The sequence below is a fragment of the Dermacentor andersoni genome, chromosome 10 (genome assembly GCF_023375885.2).
Source record: "Dermacentor andersoni chromosome 10, qqDerAnde1_hic_scaffold, whole genome shotgun sequence".
NCBI lineage: Eukaryota > Metazoa > Arthropoda > Arachnida > Ixodida > Ixodidae > Dermacentor > Dermacentor andersoni.
Genome location: NC_092823.1, coordinates 138,796,850 through 138,816,177, shown reverse-complemented (window position 1 = coordinate 138,816,177; position 19,328 = coordinate 138,796,850). Strand labels below are relative to the sequence as shown.

The 19,328-nt window shown below is 47.0% G+C and overlaps 1 protein-coding gene across 6 annotated transcripts in view; it reads left to right on the top strand.

The window, feature by feature from the left end:
* LOC126545200 (alpha-(1,3)-fucosyltransferase C-like) overlaps positions 1-19,328 on the top strand; it is a 59,080-nt gene that overhangs the window by 22,140 nt on the left and 17,612 nt on the right. For 4 of the 6 annotated variants that reach the window (XR_011890702.1, XM_072285092.1, XM_072285091.1 and 1 more), the window contains one exon: positions 11,209-11,339. The exons of 1 other annotated variant lie outside the window; for it this stretch is intronic. The gene's annotated coding sequence lies outside the window, so the exon portion shown is untranslated. The remainder of the gene's footprint in view (positions 1-11,208; positions 11,340-19,328) is intronic. One more of the 6 variants, XM_072285090.1, reaches the window with a different exon arrangement.

The following is a 19,328-nucleotide window of genomic DNA, read 5'->3' as shown; positions in this document are numbered from 1 at the left end:
CGTTGTCGATGAAGATGAATTGCGCTGTAGCCAGCTCCCAGCGCCTGCGGTGCTCGGGTGCACAAGTAACCTGTTCAGGCTGTGGTCCCGCAATCAGGCTGTTGGGTGCGCCCTAGAAGCTCCTGGTGGATTTCGATGGCTGGTCTCGTCGTCTAATTCCATTGCTGTCGCAGAACCCTCTACTGGTGGCGGCCGAGACCGTGCGCCACTCGAGCGCGCCACACTCGTAGATGGCTGGGGATCATGCGCTTGCGCACCCTGTGTAGACGGGCGCCGTCCGCTGTGGGCGAAGGCCATGCTGGTTAGAGGAGTAGGTGTGCAGCGTTTCGCACCATACACTTTGAACTGGTGACAGACATGTCCACACCAAACTTCCTGATGGCGTTATGAAGATTTATCTCGAGGAGTCTGTCGAGTCATCTTTTCTGACAGCACCAATACATTCTAGCGCGCTTCGTAAGGCGACTGTGGACGACAATACGAAGAGAAGACATTCAGAACTTCTTAACAAGAAACCAGATCCGCTGCAAACTTATAGCTGTGAGAGCCGCTTGGTGGAGTGAATTCTGGGAAAGGATGGTTCGGTGCGTGAAACATCATTGAAGGAGGCCATGGGAAACAGCTAGTGGAAATACGAGGAGCTCACAGTACTAACAGAAATCGAAGCTGTCATCTACTCTCAACCTTGGACCTATGCTTACACGGAGGCGAACGAACCCGAACCTCTAGCACTATCGCACTATCCGGTAGGAATGTGACTGACCACTCTTCGTGATAGCGGTTCCGCTACAGAGGTGGCTTCGCCGCCTGGTCAACTCGCTCGTCGCTGGCGCTACCACCAAAGGACGGTCGACCAATTTTGGCGTCGCTGGCAAAAGGAGTACCAGACAGGTCTCCAATCAACCCATTCTGCTGTGCCGAATTCGTCAACCTCTCTCGTTTTAGTTCATGAACATTATCTACCGAGGCAGCTCCGGAAAACTGGACAAGTGGCAGAAGTTCCTCCTGGACGAGATGGAAGGATCAAAATCTGCATGATGCTCATGCGTAAGAACGATATTGACAAGACCAGTTCAACTGTTGAAATACCCGGACGAAGGACCTGAAGCTTCGTCCGGAGGGAGTATGAAGAAATTAGCAACTTCAGACGCCTTCTTTCCGTCAACGGGCAACCCTGTTCTCTTCCGAACTCGCTTGACAACGAGCATCTGTATAGAAATAAAGTTAGTTGGTTTCTTCACCTCAAACGAAACAGTCAGTTCTTTCTTGACCTGCCATAATTTTCTCAATAATCGGTACAGATTCCACTAAGAGGACGCTGTGAGATATTGCACCGGCTTCGCGGTTTGCCCGGGTGTTAGAGGAACAGGCTGTGAGACTCATTCGCTGGAGTAAATACAAAAGTGCCGTCATGCCACTACCGTCATACTATCTTCGTCGCCGTCGTCTTGCCACTGTCGTCAAACACAGAACGGTTTGCTTTAGACACATTTTCCATCTAGTATATGTTTGAAGATCCCCAAACGACGCTGGACAACCAGACACCGGCAAAATACTTCGCATACCATCAATTCCCACAGTGCGTGAGGTGTGCATAATATTACAGTCTAGCCCAGTTATAACGAAGCCACTTATAGCGAAATAGCGGTTATAATGAAGGGATTTCAATTTCCCATTCCCATTTTTGCGTTTTCAATACATTTTGGGTCCGCTTTTAACGAAGTGAATAAGAACGCGTCAGCGGATATAACGAAGAGATTTAATACCAACCGAAAAATAATCTGTCAATCAAAACATTTTTGCGTCCTTGAGGCGATTTTTTCCACGAAAATAAGAGCAAAATTCGGCTGACGGCGTCCTTTCGTGGCGTCGTCTGGTCTCCCGCGGAGCGAAAGGTTGCTTCACTGCATCGCATGGCACGCCGGTCTCGTGTTGCGCCGTCCTTGAACGGTGTCATGGCGTAGAGCGGCAGAGCACGCCGCGCAGGGGAAAAATGTAAAAAAGAAAAGAGACGATTTTTTTTTTTTATGACGTCGCGGAGAGCGGCCGTCTTGGCCAATCGCGGTTCTCTATTCCTCCTGGGCAGTCGGCGCCACGGCTGGACTGCAGTCTGCAGGAGGTGTGGCAGCGCGCGCTTTGTATTATGTCGGTGCGCAAGGCAGGGAGAAAGCGCGGCAGCATTGTGCATGTTGGAAGCGCGGCTCTTTTTCATCGTTTTCGCGGATCGTTGTATGTTGTTTATTAAGACAGAGTTATTCTACTTGATCTAGCTCTTTGCGAACTGCGAACCAGATCTTTGGTTCGCAGTTGGATGGTATGGAAGCCGCAATCCTGAAGTCCGCACTCGCGAAACCTGTTCAGGGGACGCTGGACGACTTCTTTCAGCGGCAATAAATCAGTGTGCCCATGTTTGCATTTTTTTTCATAGTCCACATATTACGAAATAGCGGATATAGCGAAGTGATTTCCGATTCCCGCCGACTTCGTTATAACCGGGCTAGACTGTATTTGTTTTTAGCAACATTATTCAAGTGTTTTAATGAAATTTTGGGAACTTGTTACTGGTTTTAATTCAGTATCGCAAAAGTGTGTGAACCTGAGCTTGCTGGTAGTGTTTCATGAAGAAGAAACAGCGCGAAAAAACGGACAAGAAAGAGAGGCCTAGTTGTGTCCTTTCTTTCTGTCCAGGTTTTCGCGCTGTTCTTCTGTCAGTGTTGCGCTTTACAATGTAAGCGTTACAGCTTATTATATCATATATTGGCGCTTATACGTGCGTATGAGCACAAAGATTGCTATCTGTCCCGAGGCGCCAACTTGCCACTTTAATAACTTACAGTGAACTTTAGCGACATGTAGGTGAAAAGTCATCATGTTATCGTTTTTTGAAGTCACACTTTATTTGCCGTATTGGCTGCCAAAATGGCAATCAGAAGCTGCCGTTGTGGTGCGTTTTTCGACGCGACATGACAACGTTTACGTTATGGAAGCAAGCATAATCAATCGACAGCGCTAGTGCTCTGTAACCGGCTAGTGTTCTCCTACAGACACCGTGTTCAGATACGCGTGGCTAGCGAGTGCTGTGAGCACCACGCATCGAGCCCGGTTGCGACCCAAAGCGTGATGGCATCGCCGGAAATCGTTAGCGTGCTGCAGGAAGCGCGCGCGACCGTCCTTGTGGGAGAACATCCGGAACTGCGTCGCGTGATGCAGAGACCGCGGCTCTGCGGGGAATAAACGAGCGAGCTGGACCAGTCGTCGTCCTTCACACGAGCCAACGAACAGGGCTGGACACCTTCACTATTTGTATATTTTAATACTTAGATACACTCGCACATTCTTCATTATAGCTGCGTTGTTAACTTGCAAATTTCTCAACTTCTGCCAACATACTTCGTTCCTTTGGAGATTTGTCGAATAGCACGTAAGAATTTTGTGTCTTTCTATATTCATGAGATAGTCTAATGCGATTACCATTCTTTGGGGACTTGTTCCAATTTGCAGTACGTCTGTCTGAATGTATATCTGTCCGTTTGTCCTCGGTTAACCGTTTTCCCGCCGGCTTGGGTCACTGGCTAGTCCATGGTCTAATGAGTAGATCAAATGAGCTACTGCGCTGAGGGAGCCGAATTTGAATCTAACCGTTAGACCAACTTGCATCACTGGGTATGTGTCCAATTCACCTCTTTGACGCCACCCTTTGTCACTGGGTGTGTGCCACAGGGTATAGAGACGGACATAGGCGCAAACTATGGGGGGGGAGGGGGGGGGGGGGCTCCAGCGCCTGAGCCCCCTCCGGAGTTTACCGGGAAGGCTGAGCCCCCCCCCCCCCCCCCGGCGATAACAAAGCCCCCCCCCCCGCCCTACTTAACGCGTCATTATAACTCACATCATTTGAGGTTTCGTTTGACTTGCCTCGACCTTTTAACTCAAAATTTTAATGTGGCTAATAGCTTACTGCATCATTGTTGGCGCAGACGTGCACGGATTTTAATTTTACCTTTGCTTTATTTCTGCAAATCCTGACAATAGGAACACAAGCGCATTAGAAGTTGCAGCGGTGGCTGCCTTACCCGTATTTTCTCACTTCAACATTGTTTTAAGTTTCCACTGTAAAGACTATGCACATACACAATATATTTAATTATACGCACAGGACAAAGCTCATTATATTTTTAAAGAGAAGGAGGTAGCCAATTAATAAATATTTTTAAAGGTATGGTTAGCTTATGCCTAGAGAAGGAATATGTTGCTGTATGTTCACCTTGTTTCAAAATGCTTTGCGTGCTTTTTTGACCGTGAAAAACCTGTAGACATTAGTCACCCTCGGCTGACTCTTTTATCAACGACGTATGAAAAATGCACGTGAATGATACGTGTCTCAGTATCACTTCTCTTTCCAGTAAGGAAAGCTAGTAACTAATTAAAAAACACTTCTAATAATTTACAGCATCTAATAGGGATGCAGACATCGTCACTTGCATGCAGAGATCATAAATATATACATGGTGTGCCAATTAACTATCATGCATAAAGATTTAAAAAAAGGCAATGCGTTACTCGAAGAAAAGCTAGTGCATATTGTTTTCATAACAGTAGAGTAGCTGCCAGTATTTCTTTCGTTACTGAGATTTAAGTAGGTAAGTGTAATTATTTTCTAACTCTTGACGTGCTATCATAATTATCAAAGTGTCAGTAAAGCATTTGCAGGGACAGCCAAGGGACATCTAAGTACGGTATTTTCATCGACGTACTAATTGCGCACTAATTTTTTTTTCGACTGATAAGCCCTGCGATATATGGCGAATACCACGTGACTGCGCTCCCACCCACATCACAAAGCAGCGCCATCGAATACGCTCCTTCTGAGTTAGCCAGAAAGAAATGAAGGAAATAAAGAAAGAAATCATCGCCCAAGCATTCTGTACAGATGGCTAACCAGCGAAGCTGAAACGTGCGGCCCCGGTGTTTATCACTGGATTAATCCCGATGGTTCATTAAACGACGGATCCTCAGTACGCAGTTGCTGCTTGCGCTCGGCTGCAACGAGCCTGTTCTTGGCCCGGGCTGCAGCATCGGGACGGCGTAGACGAGCTCGTTCCCGGTTCTGCTCGCGGCGTTGCTGATCGAAGGCTGCCTGCTCCTCCGGAATACGTATGACGCCTGGCCTACCCATTTCGGAGCCGGAGAGAAACGGCTGCACGCCCGCTCGGCTGCGACGGAGAGCAACGACGTCACTACTAGCGCAGCCAATCGCGCGCCTCCCTTTCGTTTTTTTTTCGTGCATTCGCATGGGGTTGCGCCGGAGGAGTTTTTGGCGTACAGGCGACACACGGATGAACGGACAAATTGGATACGCATATACGGCTTCGCTGTAAAACATCATGATCGAGCTAGTGTCTTATCTGGCGCACCTCGGCCGAAGTAACACGTCGCGTTTCCAACTATCACAGCTAGTTGGAAACAAGCTATGATAACGGTTGCCTTAGCGTAGATAATGTACACAGATGCTTCTTTTTTGCCACAAAACCTATCACGACGAAAACGAGTCGACAATGTCAGTGTATAGGTTTTGCGTTTTGTTTCGTCCCAGTCGCCATGTCTTTCTCTAATGAACGGAAGGTAAAAATGATACTTGCCCTGAGAGCTGCAAATGATAACAAGCGGAGGGCCGCAAATATATGTCAGTCATGGAATTGTGGCGGTAGACCAAACATGTCGACTATCATGAGAAATTATGAAAATTGGAGACGAACTGGCAGCTTCAAGAAACAATGGCGTAGGTCTCCATCTTTGAGTCCTAGCATACGCATGGATATTGCCACAGACAAAGCCACAAAAGGACTTCAGTTGACGCGATAGATCATTTATATAGCTGTCCTGGCACCTTCGTTGTTGTCTTCCTCTGGGAGCCACACAACATGCCTAGCATGTGGCCCCGAATTGCACCCAGTGGCTGTCAGTTCTGTCGAGGTCGTGGCATTACCCCCTCCCTAGAAGCATCGTCTCGATGCGGAACATTGATGCACTGGAGAGTGCCACGGCGATACTATTAAGGAAGACGTAGCTGGTGAGAGAAGTGCAGAGCTTTGCGGTCAGCGGGAGTGGTATAGCTTCAACCTAGAGACGTAAACGACATCGGACAGACGTGGGCGTAGAGGACGGCGAGTGGTGCCCTCTCCTACAAGAATCACTTCGTATGTGACGTCGCCGAGTCGTTGAACGATCCTATAAAGTCCGAAGTAGCGGCGCAAAAGTTCCTGCGACCGACCGCGCTGGCGGATCGGTGTCCACACCCATACTTTGTCACCGGGTTGATAAGTGACGTCGCGGTGACGAACATTCTATCAGTCGGCGTCGTTGTGTTGTTGGTAGCGGATACGCATTCGTGCGAGCTGGTGCGCCTCTTCGGCGCATCGAGCGAATTCAGCAGCATCAGTGACAACATTAGAACAGTGGGTGGGTAAAAGCATCGCGTTCAACGCTGTGTCCGCTTCCCGGGCATGCACCAAACGAAAAGAGGTGAAGCCCATAGTTTCTTGAACGGCAGTATTATATGCAAACATAAAATATGGGAGAACGTCGTCCCAGTTCTTGTGGTCGACGTTAACATACATGGAAATCATATCAGCGATCATTTTGTTTAGCCTTTCTGTGAGCCCATTCGTCTGGGGATGGTAAGCTGTGGCTTTGCGGTGAAATGTACCACTGAGAAGCATGATATCTTATGTGAGCTGCGCTGTAGATGCAGTGCCCCAGTCGGTTATAACCACTGTTGGAGCACCGTGGCGGAGTACGATACCATTTACAAAGAAGGTCGCAGCATCATTAGCAGTGCCTCGTGGGAGAGCTCGGGTTTCAATGTAACACGTAAGGTAGTCTGAGGCAACAGCAATCCAACGGTTACCAGCCCTCGACGTGGGGAATGGTCCAAGGAAATCTGTGCCAACCTGCTGAAAAGGGATCCGCGGAGGATCCACGGGATGGAGAAGTCTAACGGTACGCACGGGTGGTGTCTTGCGTCTCTGGCAGTCGCGGCATGTCTTCACGTATTGCTTTACGTCATGGCGAAGGTTAGGCCACAAGTACTTTTGGCGTATGCGTGAAAACGTCCGTGCGAATTCCAAGTGGCCCGAAGATGGCTCGTCGTGAGAGGCCCGCAGGATGTCGTCACGTAGTGAAGACGGCACTACAAGGAGGCAGGCGGATGCGGTCGAGTGAAAACCCAATTTGTATAGGACGCCATCGCGGAGAAAAAATGATAACTTGCGGACGAACATACGAGGCGGCTCTGGTAAACGGTTCTCAAGGTAGTCGATGAGAGGCCGGAGTTCTCAATCATCGCGCTATTGCTTGCTGATGCCTGATACTGTGACAATGAAAAGAAATGCGTCCTCTTCATCAACGTCGAATGGCAACGGTTGAAGTGGAGCGCCTGACAGGCAGTTGGCGTCGGTGTATTTACGCCCGGATTTGAACACTATCGTCATATCGTATTCTTGCAAGCGAAGACTCCAGCGTGCAAGACGGCCAGATGGATCCTTTAGATTGGCGAGCCAGCACAATGAATGGTGATCTGTCACAACTCGAAGCGATCGGCCGTACAAATATGGTCGGAACTTAGCAATTGCCCACACAACGACCAAGCATTCCCTTTCCGTAGTGGAATAGTTACTTTCAGCTGGAGACAAAGTGCGGCTTGCGTACGCAATGACGCGCTCGGCTCTATCTTGCCACTGTACGAGAACGGCACCAAGGCCAACGTTGCTGGCATCCGTGTACAACTCGGTGTCACTGTCTTCGTGAATTCATACACGTGAATTTTTTATAAAATACAATGTAATGCCAATTGCCAGTATGTACGATTATCGACTCTGTAGAGCATACAAACAAGAAATAAAAAATGGAGCCAGCTTTATAAGAACACTAGCGGATTAAAAAATCAACATTGCAACATATACGACAAGGACCAGAGAGTTTTGGAAAGTAGAAACCGTTAGAACGACATACGGACAACAAACTATTCGTAACAACCTGCCAAGGTTACTGAATAATTTTCACAACGAAACCACCGGATTGGAAAATAGCTCTTTTAAAGCTCTGTATAGTTATTTCTGCCTCCACTAGATTGTTTCCCTGGCTTTCGCAAATTTTTCCTTATCGAAACCAACTAGTCCCATTGTATAGCTTATATTCTTGGTTTTTCATTTGTTTAGTTTGTATGAGAAATGTTATTGGTACAGCTTGTGTTATGATTACATCTTTCTCACCCTCGTGTTTTTGAACAGTTGCGATACCGTTGTGCCTATCATTGTTTTTTATCCTTATTGGTTAGAGATGTCTTTTACTATGCCCTGTTAGAGCACATCTTTTTTTCTTCATTTGCTTCGCATGGTTCGCAATGCTCAATTTTGTGTAAAGGACATTTGTAAACAATGATGTACTGCCTTTGTGTTTGCTAACGCCGCGCAAACGCCAATGCGGGGGCCTGCGGCTTCGTCAAGCTGTCCATGTGGCAGCTTTTTCTGCATTCCCCTCGCGTCATGTACTGATGCAAATAAACATCATTGTCATTGTCATTGTCATGCATTAAAAAAGTTGATTACTTTCATCAAGGTCGATAACCGTTCAGGTTACCTGTCCCTTTTCGGTGAAGCTACAAGAAGTTTGTCCGTCTTGGTGCGCTCCAGAGAACGCGGATCTTTTGGCGTCAATGAAGCAGGGTTTTTCGGGTCGACCTCCATCACCTTTTTCGAAGCGCTGGATGATCGAGAGCCAGGCGCCGAGACGCGCGTCTCGAGCCGTGGAATTCGGTTCAACTTTCGGTTCTGCGGCAGTGCGGTCTGGCGGCAGTCGGTCTTCGAGGATGATCAGAATCAGGATCGGTTTTTATTGAGATGATTAAAAACATTACAAGATGTTAACATACAGAGGGATGTCCTGAAGTGAAAGACTGCAATGGGACCTCCTTTACAAAGTAAACGTAATAAAAAATTACAGCAGTTTCGACAAATCGTTAACATGGAAGAATTACAGGTATTAGTATGAATATCATGATTGAAGAATTACATGTGCATAAATGCCATGAAAGAAAGCACTGTAACATAATCTCGTTGACAACTAATAAAGTAACCGAGCAGGTGAGGGGTCAAACACAGTGTAATTTGCTAACTCGAATGTATATGTAAGGCAGAAACAGGAACATAATGGTATGGCAATGAAAATGAAATGATGGCACCCTGAAAGAATGGTTGTGAGTATGAACTAGGCATAAGTATTCGACATAATTTACTCTTTTAGTTGTTTCTTAAGTTCGTGAATTTTAAGTGTTCTTATATGTAATGGTAGTGTGGTCCAGAATGCGATAGATGAAAAATAGAGGCTCTGCTTGCCATAATTAGTATGTATTTTGGGTAAAATGAAGTTCCTACTTATGGCAAGCCTGGTAATATCAGTATTTATTAGAGAAGATTGTGGTATCAAGCTATCTCATCGTGCATAATTGATTTGACGGAACAAAAAGGTACCTAGGTTATATTTAATGAGTTGTGTGACTGAAAGAATGTGATTAGTTGGTAAAGGTATGAGGCGTTGTTATATGGGCTAAATGTAATTATCCTAATAGCCTGATTCTGTCGGATTTGCAATGAGTTTAAATGGGTTACGTAAGTGTTTCCCCAGCAAGTAACACAGTAGTTAATGTGGGAATGAATAAATGAGAAGTATAATGATAGTAATATTTGATGGTTAATTATGTTTCATGCTTTTAGAAGTACCCTAATCCCGTGGATAATCTTCTGTTTCACTTTGGTTAACTGTTCAATAAATTTAAGATTTCTGTCTACTTCTATGCCAATATAATTACATGAAAAACTTGCAGGTATAGGACTTGCGCCCAGAAAAATAGGAGGAATTGAGTGAAATGTTCATTGGTGGGAAGTGAATACAACAAATATTGTTTTCGACGGGCTTATCTGTAGCTGGTTGGTATGGCACCACTCCAGCAGGCTGTGTAAATCGCCATGAAGGTTAGGTTGTAAGACATTTATCGGAGTTAATGATAGTATCATCTGCATAAAGTATACATTTCGAAGAACAGAGGCAGTTAGGCAGATCATTGACATATAGTAAAGATACAAGCGGCCCCAATATGGAACCCTGGGGCACGCCAGTATTAGTGAACATGGTTTTAGAATGAACGCCTGAAATAGTTATTACCTGCATTCTGTCTGTTAAATAATTTTGTAGTAACAAAAGTGCTGGGCCAGTAATTCCTAACGATTCAAGCTTATGAAATAAGATGTGATGATTTATTTTCTCAAACGCTTTGGGATTAAATCTACAAATACTGAAGCTGTATAATCGCCTTGATCGATAGCGAGTTTTAGTTGATCGGTTAGAGCAACAAGAGCAAGTTCAATCGAGTAACGCGAGCTAAAGCCGTATTGGAATGGTGAGAGAATGTTAAATTTTGTAAGGTAATCAGTTAAACGTTTTTCTATAAGCTTTTCAATTACCTTGCTAAAAAGGTAATACACAGATGCAGCGGTAACTGGAAATTAAAGAGGGCTCACCTTTCTTAAGAATTGGGGTGATCTTGCCTTATTTTAGTTCCTGTGGGAAACTGCCGGATATAAACATGATGTTGATTAAGTCAGCAAGGACATCAGTTATTAAGGGTGCAATTAATTTTGTATGGGATGGGCGTAATTTATCGATACCGGCGCCGGTTATTTTCATGTTGTTTATAATGTTTAGAACTTCCTGGATTGTAGTTGGAAATAAAAAGCAAGACTTTGGCAGGCGCTGGGGCACGGGATTGTCATGCGCAGGTCTCTGTAGTTCGCTGCTAAAGAAGAAATCAGTAAACGCATCAGCTATTTCTTTGGCGGTCTTGTACACCTTTCGATTATGAGCAATTTCTGTTATACTTTCGCGATTATTTGCCCTATTTAAGAAGGAGTTAACAATTTCCCATTTCCTTTTTACGTTGTTACCGCATTCCAAAATTTTTCTTTCGTACGATGTTTCTTAGCTCTTTTCAATGTGGCAGAAAGCTGGTTAGAAAACTTCTTGTACCGAATGGCTAAATTCTTGTTAAATGGTTGTCGCTTGGTTTTATTGTAAAGATGATCTTTCTTGCGCATTAAAGCTAGGCGCTTATGTGTTATCCATGAATTCTGAGGCGACGCGAAATGACGATCAAAACAGGACTTAAGCGTGATGGAGCAGCACTGCCTGCAGGCACCAAGTTCCGACAGGAATACCGGACGCGGACCCTGTAGACTCCTGAAACCGGTGTAGCGCTGCCCCTTGCCGCGCACTGGCGTGCCTTACTTGAGGTAAGTGCTTTAGCCTTTTCCCCGCTTCAAAGAAGTAGAGGTGTTCCTTTACAGTGATTGCGATGCTTTCATTTTCGCTTTTCTAGCAAGGGCAGCTCCGTGAGTAAGCTGTAGTCGCCCTTAAACATTGTGCAGGAGTATTGCAGCTGTCAGATTGATGGTGGTTGGCACTGCATTTCGCACACGTTCCTTTTCCTCTATATGTTTGGATGCATGTCCGAACCTCTGGCACTTGAAGGACCGCATTTATTTATTTATTTATTTATTTATTTATTTATTTATTTATTTATTTATTTATTCATTTATTTATTTATTACATACCCGCAGTTTACGTACCAGCAGCTTTGGTTCGGTATGTATGGTCTTACAATGATTTTAAAATAACCTGCGTGGAGTGAACTGGGTACATTACTAGTACCAAGTGTGAGTATCACGTGTTTCGTACGGATCTGTTGGTCATTTCGCCGGAGAGTCATTCTTTGTACCTTCATAACGTCTTGCTCCTGGAATCCTTCAAGGAGCTCTTCGTCACTGAGGTTCAGGAAATTGTCGTCTGATATTACTCCCCTGCTTGTGTTGAGCGAGCAATGTGGAGAGATCGTCACATTAACTTTACCAATACTGGTGAGTTCAGCGAGCTTTTCGACTTGACCTTTCTTTGTCTGTTCGAGGAGGAGGTCTCCTCTTGCAAACTTTGAGGTTTTGTAACCAGGTCCAATCGTGTTCGCAATGCATTTAGGTGCGAGAAACGTGGCAGTTTTCTTACAGTTTTGTTGCCTTCACTGTGAAGGACATGATACTTTGGGAGGGTATCTTCGTTATGTTTCATAAAGAACTGGAAAGTCGCTTTGGTGCGCCCTCTGTTTAGGGCGTGATCTTGAAGTGGGAAGGAGTGTTTGCCATGTAGGCCTTCAAAAATTCGGCGGCGATGGTAGCCACCCACCATCGGGCCCAACACGGGGTCGCTACGAGGTTGGAAAAATACCTGCAGACCACTTGCATCGCCGCTATAACCTAGCATAACTACGCCAGGTTGACTCTTGCAGCCCAGAAATTCGGAAATCAGAAGAAGACAGCAACGAAGAAACAGCGACAGAGAAAGCCAAAGATTGAAGAGGAGGGCAGGAAAAGGCGACTGCCGATTTCCTCCAGGTGGGTCAGTCTGGAGGTGCCGTCTATGTGAAACAGAGACCGAAGAGGTGTGTTGCCTCCGCCGAGGGCCTTAGAGGTCCGAACACCCGGTATCGGCTCAACCTCCAGGATCCCCCTTTCCCCAGACATGGCTAAGCCGCGCACGGCTACACGCGGGCGGGTCCAACCCTCTTCTGCTCGCATACGTGGTTTCGCAACACACCAAACGCCTGCTGACGCAGACTGATTTATAGCGGATGCGTAAGACATAAGAGGAGACAAATAGAGGGCCAGACTCGCAACAAAGTTTACTCCAGGAAGCACCTAATATATAGGCACAGAACCATTACACTCGCCGCACGTTCAGGGATACTGACAAAATAGTTGAAATCGCAAGATAGCTATCAAAATCGAGAGAAACTATCAGCAAACCAAATCCAAAACTTGAAATTGGCTTCTTCGAGGTAAAACCGGCGGAACGCTAATGCAGTTCTAGATAGGGCGCGCGCAGCCGCTTAATACGCAGTTGCTACTTAATACGCCGCCCTTCCTTCCACAGCGGCGGCGGTGTTCTCGCCCTTGGACTTTATACCGAACATCACGGCGACGGCAACGACAAAAAAACAACAACTGACGATTACGATATTCTCTAATGCGAAATTTGAGCGCAGCTCTATGCGTGTTTTCATTTCGCGCTATATTGAAGCAAAGCATTTGAGAGAGATATGTAGCAGAGCCGGCCATCGTCGAAAATATGATCTGCGTGTCAAGCACGTCGGCTTTTACACACGACTCGCCAAAGGTTTCAGTGTGAGCGCCGATGCCGCCTGGCTACCAGAAAGTACCACATAATTCGCGTCGATTTCAAAACGATCGCACACCATGAGAATCGAAACAAGCGCGAACGAGACCAAACCATAAAATAATGGGGCTTTACGTGCCAAAACCACTTTCTGATTATGAGGCACGCCGTAGTGGAGGACTCCGGAAATTTAGACTACCTGGGGATCTTTAACGTGCACCTAAATCTAAGTACACGGGTGTTTTCGCATTTCGCCTCCATCGAAATGCGGCCGCCATGGCCGGGATTCGATCCCGCGACCTCGTGCTCAGCAGCCCAACACCATAGCCACTGAGCAACCACGGCGGGTAAGAGACCAAACCAAGCAAACCAAACAAGCGCGAGCGAGAGCGGACGCGAGCAGACGATAGTAGGAAACGAGCGGTACGTCCGGCTTTGACTGGATACGACTACGCACCGAGCGGGTTCGCATGAAACCAGTTTCCGGCGCGCATGTCGCTGAAGGAGTCGCTTTCATTGGTCTCCGACCTTCGCGGCTCGTGTCTTTCATTTACTCCAGCGCGTTCGCTCTTTCATCTTTCGCTGTCGGGTACGCCGCCGCCGCGGCCGATGCACGCCGCAGGAACCGGCCATTAAGAGCTGCGCTCCAAAATGCGCCTGGAATGTCCATAGAATTGCTATCGCAATAAAACAATTTGAAAGCACCCAAACATTATGCAGCCGATTTATATGCAATCGTTATAAATGTCACAACTCGCCGACAGCTGTTTTGCAACTAGAAATTCCTAAAGAAAAGAGAAACATCGCCGTGCTCAAGATGCTCCGTTCGATATACATCGGTAAGCTGGGAATTCGACTTGAAGATGCCTTGGTAAAGATACGGCAGGAGCATCCCGCAGCAAACATATGCATAATATTAAACCGACTTTCGTACACACCAATGTATATACATATGTTATTTTCCAAAGACGATCGCCGACTGGAATACTTTACCAAAAGGTTTTCATTTTCTTATGCCTCTCGAGTGAATTGTATTGTACTCAAGTTGCGTCCCACTTTTCTATTATAATGGATTTTGCTTCATTCTTCATCTGAAAATTTTGAGATGATTGATGTATGCGTTGACTATATGGTACTCCCTCTCCTGCTTGGCCCTTAATTGATTCGCACTATGTACAAGGTAAAAAAAAATCAAGTCGCAGTTTCGCCCGAAAGGCCAAGCACCGATTGCGATAGCAAATTAGTAGACAGCTATACGAAGTAAGGCTAGCAGTCGTACCGGCCGTATAAGCTTGTAAACATACCCTTACTAAGTTAGCAATGATATAACGTACAAGAACCCGCCGTGGTTGCTCAGTGGCTATGGTGTTAGGCTGCTGAGCCTGAGGTCGCGGGATCGGATCCCTGCAAAGGCGGCCGCATTTCGATGGGGGCGAAATGCGAAAACCCCCGTGTGCTTAGATTTAGGTGCACGTTAAAGAACCCCAGGTGGTGGAAATTTCCTCCTTGACGACACACGTGTGTTGAAAAGGTACAGCAATCAGATGACCAGAGAAATCGTTGAGGCATTTTCAATGTGTCAGTTAGGAGCCACCTGTGTTAGTTCCCCTTCCATAGCACTTTGTGATAAAGAACTTAAGTTCCTTAGAAGTTAATCAGTTTGGCCTGTGTCCACCATGTAATGATTACTTTTATATTGTTTAATGTCACTGACGCATGCGCAGCAGGAGTTCACCGACGATGACTCGCCTTTCCCTTCTTCTTTCACTCTCTTTATGCCCGTTGCAAATTGTATATATTTGCGCAGGCTCCAATAAAGGTGTTGTTGGCAGTCAGCGCTCGTCCTGTGTCCTCCCTTGTCCGCGTTCTTTTGGCGCTGTTTTAAATATGAATGATCCGTACCAACTAGCTCGCACCCAAACCCTTCTGAAATTTCCGAAGTCCTCCACTACGGCGTGCCTCCCAATCAGAAAGTGGTTTTGGCACGTAAAACCTCATAATTTAACAAACCTACAAGCGCGATTGGATTACGAGGACGTAGAAAGAACCCGACAGACAGAGACCGCGCTGTCCCTTTTTGTCTGTTTCTTTGTACGTCTACGTTTAGTCTCGCTTGCACATACTATCAAGGATTCGAACAAGCCCTCCAACATGTTGTAACTAAAAATTAACAAGCCCGATGTTACGCGCGCAGGTAAACATGAACACATCTCGCTCGATGAGCGCGGAAACCGTCTGTCAAAATGAAGGAGTGAGGAATCGCGACCGCAGCAGCGATCGAATTGACCTTCTTGCATAACTCGCTTCAATGAGAACAAAACGTCGAAAGCACAGCGCATAGGAAGCTACCGGCACTACGCGCACTCTGCAAACATCGCAGATCGCTTTCAAGATACGGCGCCCGCACGGCGGGTGAATCTCGCGCATGCAAGCAAAGAAAGTGGGGAGGAAGCGCACCGTCTTTCGTCGCGCGCAATGATCCAGGGTGAGGGTAAGGAGAGGGGGCGGTGTATCTCGAAAGCCATCTGCGACGGCGACAATCCGCCGCGCACTGTGTTTTCGCGACTCACTGCACGTTGACGCGAGAGGGAGCACGGAGGTCGATTCGGGGGGCTCGCTGCTGATGCCGTGCTTGGTCACTCCAAAGTCTTGACAGCGACTTTCCGCGGTCATATAGTGATATGTTTTCATGTTTGCTTGTGTGAGCGTGACACCACGCTTGTTCATTTAGTTTGTATGCCTATACAGAGAGACAGGAGAAAGGGGAAAGGCAAGGAGGTGAACCAGACGGGGAAGATCCAGTCTGCTACACTACGCTGTGGAGAGAGGGGAGAGGGACGTAAAGTGACAGGAAAGCACAGACAGAGAAAGAAAAGCAGCGCAGATAAAGAATCACAATAGGTCACGGTCACCACATGCAATCACCGCAGAGCACAGTAGCACCTGTAGCACTGTAAAGATCAGTTCAAGCTACAGCGGCTTGTCCAAGTCTCATGTCTTTAAATACTGCAACAGAGCCCTCGTCGCTCTCCACTGCGATGGTTTGTGATGTCGGCATACTAAAATTGTTCCCTCTGTTAAAGGTCTTTAGTCCAAACGCGCTATCGCGATTGCGAGCGGTCATCCCTGTAAATTGTAAGGAAGAAAGTAACAGATAAGGTGTTGAAGAGTCTTCTCGCAGCCACAGCCATCACACGAGGCATCGTCGGCCCTTCCGATTCGGAAAGCAAAGGACTTCGTAAAGGACACTCCTAGCCATATTCGATAAAGCAGGGTAGCCTCGTGTCGGCAAAGTCCAGCTGGGATGCGAAGGCGGAGAGAAGAGTCTAACTTGTGCAGCCGGTTGCTTTCAAAAATTCATTCCACATGGAGAACATGATATCCGTGGTGAGCATTCAATGTTTTCTAGCGGCACCTGTCCTTGATAACTACAGCGACTCCTCTGTGTTGCCTTGAAGAGCCTACCGAGCAGCGTTATCGGCGTGCTCGTTACCTATGACGCCGCAGAGACTTGAAAGCAACTGAAATGTCACGTGGTGTATTTTCTCAGTCAAGGTATGGATTAGTTCTCTAATCTCGAATACCAGTTGTTCGTGTGGTCCGCGCCGCAGGGTTGATAGTGAAGACTGCAGTGCTGCCTTCGAGTCACTTAATGTGGACCATCTTCGAGATTGTTCTTGGCTGACGAGACGAAGTGCAGCGCGAAGAGCTGTAAGTTCCACAGCCGTCGGTGTCATCAATTGGCTGACACTTCTACATAGGCATACTAAAGCAAGCAATTCCCCAGTGCTCCTCTGGTGCCGCGTTTTTCCCAGCGAGAGTTAGTGTGCCTATGTTTACAAGTTTATACGGCCGGTAAAACTACTATCCTTACATCGTATAGCTAGCTGTCCACTAACTTGCTATCGCAATTGACGCTTCGCCTTTAGGGCGAAACTGCGACTTTTTTTTATGTGCACCCAAAGCCTGGTACACGGGCGTTTTTGCAGGTATCCTGCCAACTTGCAGGGCCATGGCAGCCTATGATCCACCCACAACCTCGGTTCAGTGGCAGAACGCTGTAGCACTGAGTCGCCGCGGCGCCTGCCTCCCAAGCAGTCAAACGCAGCTAGAAAGCTCCAAAGAAGAAATCGTGTAAAAATTTACGCCGAAACTCCTCTGGGAGCTGTCTAAGTATGCGTAAGCACTGTGCCACTTCCTCGCTCATCTTCACGCAGCCCGGCGTCACATCAATGTTATGAAACTTGATCCGACCAGGGGCGCGATCGGAGATATTCTGTTCGATACGCGTTCTGTTCAGCTGCTGCAACGTCACAAAGTTGCAGTGTGCAAAATTTGTGACAGTGGGGCGGAGAGAGCAGCCAATCAGGAAGCGGTGACCTCCCCGGAAGTTTACTTCCGTCGTTTGTCGTCTGCTTGCAAACGGTATACTACAAAACCAAATGTTTCTCGTCTTCCAAATGAATCAAATCTTTATCTAAAAAAAATGTATTTTTTCTTCTCAAGCCCAAACACGTTTTCAAATAGTAGTACGTGTGACTACTGCAATTTATAACTACTAGGTTCTTTGCGTCGTCCCTAGGTGGTGTCGCGCACAGTGAGAAGAAACAAGAAAAAGAAAACGACGGGAGGAGTGGCGCACTTTTCAAGGGGCAGCGACAACATTCCAGTGGCTCGCTGGCACCGATGATGTTGTCGATTTCTCTGTACAACCAACGAATTATTTGTTTCGAGAAACAAAAACGACGCCGGAATTCACTTTCTGCCATTTCTTCAAACGCGTTTCGCACCGCCACCCGCTCTCCTCCTTCCTCTAGAAACGCCAGCGCAACAACCTAAGTTCCCAACGGAAGCGCCATTTTCTCGAACTATGGATTGGATTCAAACGTGCTATTCCGCAGCCGAAAAGGCCGCCTGTTGGATCCAATCCAATCCACCAGACGCGCCATGCGAAGCCGTATGATCGCTCCAAACTTCTCAACTCCTGTCGCGTTCGGACGAAATGCTCGGTGGGCGGATGATTGACAGGAGCGTGTCGTCATTTTGACGTCACCAAAAACGGGGCGGCGCCCCGCGGCTGGCGACGTCGGCGCGGAGTAGGCCAATCCCGCGCCGAACGAACGCGCCGAACAACCATCTCCGATCGCACCCCAGTACAAACGACAGCGCTGCGGCGGCACGAACTGCTGTCGACGGCGGTGCAGAATTGATGACGCAAGCAATCTACTGCAGGTGGCGGTGCCACGTGCACTGATGGCGTTCCGATCATTATAAGCCGTTATCGCTCTTTAGCGCATTATCCATAGGCGTCGAACCATTATGAACTGTGCTCAACCGCACTCCGGCGGCGGTGGCGTCGGGCGCGGCCGCGAGGGCTGTATGTTGAGATCGATGTGCTGGATGGATGGATGGCTGCTATGAGCGTCCACTTTGAAATGGATGGTGGTTGCCCATCCAAGCTCTTGTTTCTATATTGTCTAATGTCCTACCTATGTTAAAACGAAAAAAAAGAAAAGAAAAAAGAACCCACGATGAATTGCCATAACCAAATTTGCTGAACCCCTATTGTGAACTTTGTTTTTGCACGTCTCCGTTTTTTGTCGTTTCCCTACTTCCGCCAATTTTCCAATCGCCGCTTACTAATCTCTACTGCGGGAATGTTTACTTTCCCCCAGGTCTCGCTGAACACAAGGGCTTCAAGGAGACCTGAGATGTCTAAATTGACCGCTGGGCCAGATTCACATTCTAATAAAACACGCTGCACCGTTTCTCCAGCTTTACCGCAGCAATCACATGCTTCTCCTTTCTTCTTATATCTCGCTTTACAAGTGCGTCTTCTAAGGCATTTTGATCTTGCTTCGAATAGTAATGAGCTTCTCTTTGAGCTATCATAAATTGTTTCTATCCTGATTTCGTTTTTTCCTCTTAAGTAGTTACTCATGGCAGGTTTCTTTTCCATTGCCGCCACCCATGAGATTATGTCAGCCTCTCTGACTTTCCGCTTGACGTTCTTTGTTGGTGTGTTGTTTCCCATACAGGCCGCATACTTGCTGGTA